The sequence below is a fragment of the Thamnophis elegans genome, chromosome 2, assembly GCF_009769535.1.
Source record: "Thamnophis elegans isolate rThaEle1 chromosome 2, rThaEle1.pri, whole genome shotgun sequence".
Classification (NCBI taxonomy): domain Eukaryota; kingdom Metazoa; phylum Chordata; class Lepidosauria; order Squamata; family Colubridae; genus Thamnophis; species Thamnophis elegans.
The window spans coordinates 173,983,302-173,989,860 of record NC_045542.1 but is presented as its reverse complement, the minus strand read 5'-3'; the positions used below and the strand labels follow the sequence as shown (position 1 = coordinate 173,989,860).

Sequence of the window (6,559 nt, the reverse complement as noted above, 5' to 3'; positions counted from 1 at the left end):
TCCATTTGGAATTAAACCCTTTCACATCGCATGAACAAAAGTAACAGTCATCACTATGGTTCTTTTGCTCTCGCCATACCATAGGAATCCCATAACGGAAAGATTTTTTCTTACCCTTGAACCAATTTCGGAGGTCCTCAACACACCGTTTGCACACTTTATGAGGCACCCAAACTTTATCTTGATCTCTAATTTTTAGTCCAAAATATGCAAAGTATACTTTTTTCACAAAGTCTGTAATATTCTGCTGTTGCTTCAACACTGTATATTCACCACAGATGAAACAGAAACTGTCTGGCGAATTAATACACTTTCGCGGAGCCATATACTGAAGGTGGTATTCCTCGTGTATCTTTGAGCTCCACTGGTATTCAGAAGTCTCCTGTCCCACTTCTTCCTCCAATGTTTCTGACATCGCTATATCTAGTTTCTGATCGTTCACAATTTCCTGCTCATCTCCTTCTATGGGGGGAATGAGTGAGAAAAAGAAAAAGAATATATATATATATATATATATATATATATATATATATATATATATATATATATATATATATATATATATATATATATATATATATAAAAGAAGTGTAAATCTTTTAAGACCTTTCACACAGGAACTGGGTGGGGCACTGAAGATCAACTTCCATTAGTTAATCAGTTACTTCTAATGGGAGTTGATTAGCATCTGCAAGATTCTCTTCCTTCATTGTTAAAACCAGTGATGTGCAGTGAGGTTTATGGCTGGTGAGGCACTGACGTCATCTACCCAAGATGCTGAGGAACAGAAACATTTTACATTTACAAAATATAACAAAGACATTTCAGTACTTCAACCAGCATACAGGTAGTCCTCAACTTACAACGGTTCATTTAGTGACTATTCAAAGTTACACCACTGAAAAAAGTGACTTAAGACAGTTTTTCACTTATGACCGTTGCAGCATCCCCATGGTCACATGATCAAAATTCAGATGCTTGGCAGCTGGTTCATATTTATGATGGTTGCAGGGTCCTGGAATCACGTGATCACTTTGTGCGACCATCTGACATTTTGCAACCTTCTGACAGTAGACTAGCAAAGTCAATGGAGGAAGCCAGATTCACTTAACAACCGTGTTAGTAATTTAACACCTGCAGTGATTCACTTAACAACTGCAACAAGAAAAATCGTAGAGTGGGGCAAAATTCACTTAACTGTCTTGCTATGCAAAATAAAATTTTAGATTCAATTGTGGTCATAGGTTCAGGACTACCTGAAACACGATAAATGATCATCATGAAGGGAGGACTGTGACATCTTTGAGCTTTCGATCTTTGATAGTCACGTACCTGGTGATCTATCTTGAGCGTCTTCCTTCCAAGAGGTCTTCCTAAAAAAACTTCACCCGAGAAGGAAGCGATTGTTCTCCCTTTGCTTCGCTTTGGTGGGGTGGGTCCACCTGACTGGAGCCTCCCTGCTCACGAAGACCGAAAAGGAAAATTAGGGGGCTGGATGACAACAAACGGAAGATTCCTCATCTTCCGTCACGGACAATCCATCCCCACCATCTCTAAGTCCCATCCATCCCAAAAAAAATTCTAAAATTCAATGATTGTGTAGCTCCCCGTTGAACTGTGGGAGTTGGTGTTCTCTGAGCTTGGTTGTTTTCTTGCAGCTGTTTCATTACCAAACTACCGTATTTTTCAGAATATAAGATGCACCTCCCCCCCCCAAAAGATGTTGGTGTGTCTTATACACCAAATACAGCCATTTTTCGCAGGAGCCCCTCAATGGCCGTTCCTGACGGACACCCTTCGGGAGAGTTCCTCCTTCCACGATCTCCTGCCGGGCCTGCTGGCCAAGCTTTTCCCGGCTCACCACCCTTTCTGCTTTGCCCGCCACATCATTGGCTTCTATCTTCTCTGGGAGAACCAAACTCTAGGAAGTCCTCAGAATCTGTGATGTTTGTCCCTGACGGACCATCCTGGCAGAGGTCCTCCTTCCAGGATCTCCCTTCCGGCCAAACTCTTTCCAGCTACTTGCCACCTTTTCTGCTTTGTCCGCTACATTGTTGGGTTCCATCTACTAGGGAGAACTGAAATCCTCCTGACCACCACTCTCCTTCTTCCCCCCCAAATCCTGATAGACCCCCACGCTCCTTCTCCCCCAAAATCATCCTAGACCCCCCACTCTCCTTCTCCCCCAAAATCATCCTAGACCCCCACTCTCCTTCTCCCCCAAAATCATCCTAGACCCCCACTCTCCTTCTCCCCCAAAATCCTCCTAGACCCCCATTCTCCTTCTCCCCCAAAATCCTCCTAGACCCCCACTCTCCTTCCCCCCAAATCCTCCTAGACCCCCACTCTCCCTCTCCCCCCATATCCTCCTAGACCCCCACTCTCCTTCCCCCAAATCCTCCTAGACCCCCACTCTCCTTCCCCCCAAATCCTCCCAGACCCCCACTCTCCTTCTCCCCCAAAATCCTCCTAGACCCCCACTCTCCTTTCCCCCAAATCCTCCTCGACCCCCACTCTCACTCTCCCCCAATATCCTCCTAGACCCCCACTCTCCCTCTCCCCCCAAATCCTCCTAGACCCCCACTCTCCTTCTCCCCCCAAATCCTCCTAGACCCCCACTCTCCTTCTCCCCCCAAAATCCTCCTAGACCCCCACTCTCCTTCTCCCCCCAAATCCTCCTAGACCCCCACTCTCCTTCTCCCCCCAAAATCCTCCTAGACCCCCACTCTCCTTCTCCCACAAAATCCTCCTAGACCCCCACTCTCCTTCTCCCCAAATCCTCCTAGACCCCCACTCTCCTCCCCCCAAATCCTCCTAGACCCCCACTCTCCTTCTCCCCCCAAATCCTCCTAGACCCCCACTCTCCTTCTTCCCCCCAAATCCTCCTAGACCCCCACTCTCCTTCTCCCCCCAAATCCACCTAGACCCCCCACTCTCCTTCTCCCCCAAAATCCTCCTAGACACCCACTCTCCTTCTCCCCCCCCAAATCCTCCTAGACCCCCACTCTCCTTCTTGCCTCCCCCTCCCCACCCCAGGCCCCCAGCCAGGCCCGGGCAGAGGGGCTTCTGCCGGAGGGATCCGGGTCCAAAGGGGGCTCCGCAGTCTTGCAAGCAGACACGGGCCCTTCCAACTCCCCCCTCCTCTTTCTCCCGCAGACCCCTCCAGGGAGGGCGGCCCTCCAGCAGCACCTTCCCCCACCCCGTCCCGTAGCTGATCATGCAAAAGCCTCGCCGACCCACCTCCGGAGGGATCCGGATGGCAGCCCCGCTTTCCGCGTCCCCTCGCACGCCCCGGCTCCGATCTTTCGGGGAGGCGCCCCCCGGGATTCTCCCTTGGCTAAGGGGTTAAAGGCAGGAAGCGGGGCGTCCTAGAGAGGCGGAGTCGCCCTTCCCAGCGCCTTCTCTTCCTCCCGCCGCTGCAGCCACATCTGGCCAACGGCCACCAGGTGGGCGCCGCCTTGCTGATCCGGGGATTTCGCTCCTCTTTCAATGAGCCTTTGGGGAAGCCGCTCCCCCCCCCGCGTCACTTAGGGTAAGGGAGGGGAGGCAGCCGTGGGGATTCAAAGAGCCCCCTCCCCTACAGCCCCTTCCCCTCTCCGCAGTGGGGGCATTTGGTGAAGAGGAGGCTGGCTTGAGGAGGGGGCGGGAGGAGCGCTTTCTTTCTTCTGCTTTTCTCGCCGCCACACTGTGCATTTGTCACACGTGAAAGAGAAGAAAGGGAGGTGGGAGAGAAAGAGAAAGGATGGAAAGAAAGGAAGAGGAAGGAAGAAGAAAATGAAAGGAAGAAAGAGAGAGGGAGGAAAGTTTGAGGAACACGGGGAGGGAGGAAGAAGGAGGGAGGGAGTGGGGGAAGAAAGAAAGATAAAGGAAGGAAAGAAAGGAAGGAAGAAGGGAATGAAAAAAGGAAAGAAGGAAGAAAGAGAGAAGGAGGGAGGGTTGAGGAACATGGGGAGAGAGAGAGGAAGGAAGAAAGATGAAGGAAAGGAACAAAAGAAAGAAGAAAGAGAGGAAGGAAGAAGGAAAGAGAACGATAGAAAAAAGAGAGGGAGGGAGCGTTGAGGAACACTGGAGAGGGAAGAAGAAGGAGCAAGGGAAGGGGAAGGGAGGAAGAAAGAAAGAGGAAAGAAGGAAAGACAGAAGAAAGTAAGGAAGGAAGAAAAAAGAAAAGAACAAAAAAAGAGGAAAGAGAAAGAAGGAAGGAAGAGGGAAAGAAAGAAGGAAGGAAGAGGGAAAGAAGAAAGAAAGAAGAAAAAGAAAGAGGGAGGTAGGGAGGGTTGAGGAACATGGAGAGGAGGGAGGAAAAAAGATGAAGGAAATAAATAAATAAAAAGAGTAAAAAAGGAGGGAAGGAAAAAAGGAATGAAAGAAGAAAGAAAGAATGAATGAAAAAGAAAGAGAGAGGCAGGGTTGAGGAACACGGGGAAAGGGAGGAGAGGGGAAGAAAGAAATGTAAAGGAAGGAAAGAAAGAAATAAAAAGAGGAAGGAAGGAAAGAAAAAAGGAAGGAAGAGGGAGGGAGGGTTGAGCAACGGGGAGGAGAAGAAGGAGGAAGGGGAGGGAGAGGTAGGGGGAAGAAAAAAGAAAGATGAAGGAAAGGAAGGAAGAAAAAAGGAACAAAAGAAAGAAGGAAGAGAAAGAAGGAAGAGAAAGGGAGGGAGGGTTGAGGAACACAGTGGTGGAGGGAAGACAGAAGGGGGAGGGAGGGGGAAAGGAATAAATACTGGAATATTTAAAATGGTGCTAGAACTGGAATTGGAATTCTGCATCCAGTTCTGGTCGCCACAACATAAAAAAAGATACTAAGACACGTGCAGAGAAGAGCAACCAAGATGATTGGGTGGGGCTGGAGGCTAAAACATACAATGAACAGGCATTGGGCCTGGCTAGTCTAGTGAAAAGAAGGGCCAGGGGAGACATGAGAGCACTCTTCCAATATTTGAGGGGCTCCTACAGAGATTGGGGGTGTGTGTGTCAAACTATTTTCCAAAGCACCGGAAGGCAAGACAAGAAACGATGGAAACTAACCAAGGAGAGAAGCTACCTAGACTAAGGCAAACTTACCTTAAAGTTGTGGGTTCTCTATCACTGGAGTCTTCCAGTCCAACCCGCTACCCAAGTAAAAGACTCAATACCAGTGATGGCGAGCCTTTTTCGCCTCGGGTGCCAAAAGCATGCGTGCTATCGTGGTGGTTCCTGTGGCCACCCCATAATTTAACACCCCCCTATTGAGACATGCCTCCTGCGCATGCACACAGCACCCCCTGCTTCCCCATGCATGCGCGCATGGCTTTCTTGGAGCCTAGAGAGGGAGAAAATGTGGAGGCCCTCCATTGGCCAAAAACGGCCTGTTTTCCAACTTCTGGTGGGCCCGGTAGGCCCATTTTTCACCCTCCCCAGGCTGCAGGGGCTTTCTAGGAGCCTGGGGAAGGCGAAAGCGATCTCGTCTCTCTCCCTCCCCCAACCCCCGGAGGTGCTCCGGAGGCCAGAAACGGCCCATTTTCCAACTTCCTGTTTGCACGTTTGGCAAACAAAAGCTTCAGGAGGGCGAAAAACAGCCCAAACTGGAAGTCTCTGGCCTCCGGAGGGTGAAAAACAGCCAAAAATCAAGACCGAAAATTGTATTCTATATTATGAAATTGGATTAAAGAATGGAAATAAAAAAGAAATCAAAGTATTGTCTTAAAAAAAATAAAGAGAGGAAATTGTACAGCAGCTGCCAAAAAAGCCAACACAGTTCTAGGCTGCATCAACAGAGGAATAGAATCAAGATCACGTGAAGGGTTAATACCACTTTATAAGGCCTTGGTAAGGCCACACTTGGACTACGGCATTCAGTTTTGGACGCCATGAAGTAGAAAAGATGTGGAGACTCTAGAAAGAGTGCAGAGAAGAGCAACAAAGAGGATTAAAGGACTGGAGACTAAAACATATGAAGAACGGTTGCAGGAACTGGGTATGTTTAGTTTAAGAGAAAGAAGGACTAGGGGAGACATGATAGCATTGTTCCAATATCTCAGGGGTTGCCCCAAAGAAGAGGGAGTCAAACTATTCTCCACGGCACCTGAGGGTAGAACAAGAAGCAATGGGTGGAAACTAATCAAGGAGAGAAGCAACTTAGAACTGAGGAGAAATTTCCTGGCAGTGAGAACAATTAATCAATGGAACAGCTTGCCTCCAGAAGTTGTGAATGCCCCAACACAACAAATGTCTTTAAGAAGATGTTAGATAGCCATTTGTCTGGAATGGTATAGAGTTTCCTGCCTAGGCAGGGGGTTGGACTAGAAGACCTCCAAGGTGCCTTCCAACTCTGCTATTTTATTGTATTGTATTATCTAAATTCCTAATTATCACATCATAAAGTTGTTTCCTAATACTAATATTCTAAAATATGTTATATCACCAGAATTGCCACAATCTATTAATGAAGTATAATGATATGTGGAAATGACCTTGGGGACAAGGGGAAGAGATGCTGCCTAAAACATAGATGACCCCCCCACTTGGTCAAGGACCTTGGAGTACTCATATCAAATGATCTAATTGTCAGAGTTCCCTGTATC

The 6,559-nt window shown here is 48.0% G+C and overlaps 1 long non-coding RNA gene across 1 annotated transcript; it reads right to left on the bottom strand.

Moving 5' to 3' along the window:
• Positions 1 to 263: 263 nt before the first annotated feature.
• Positions 264 to 3,324, bottom strand: LOC116502962. Its single transcript, XR_004254632.1, has 3 exons — positions 3,241 to 3,324; positions 1,333 to 1,457; positions 264 to 462 (listed from the first exon to the last, which is right to left on the bottom strand). It is a non-coding gene; the product is annotated as an uncharacterized LOC116502962 (long non-coding RNA).
• Positions 3,325 to 6,559: the final 3,235 nt, after the last annotated feature.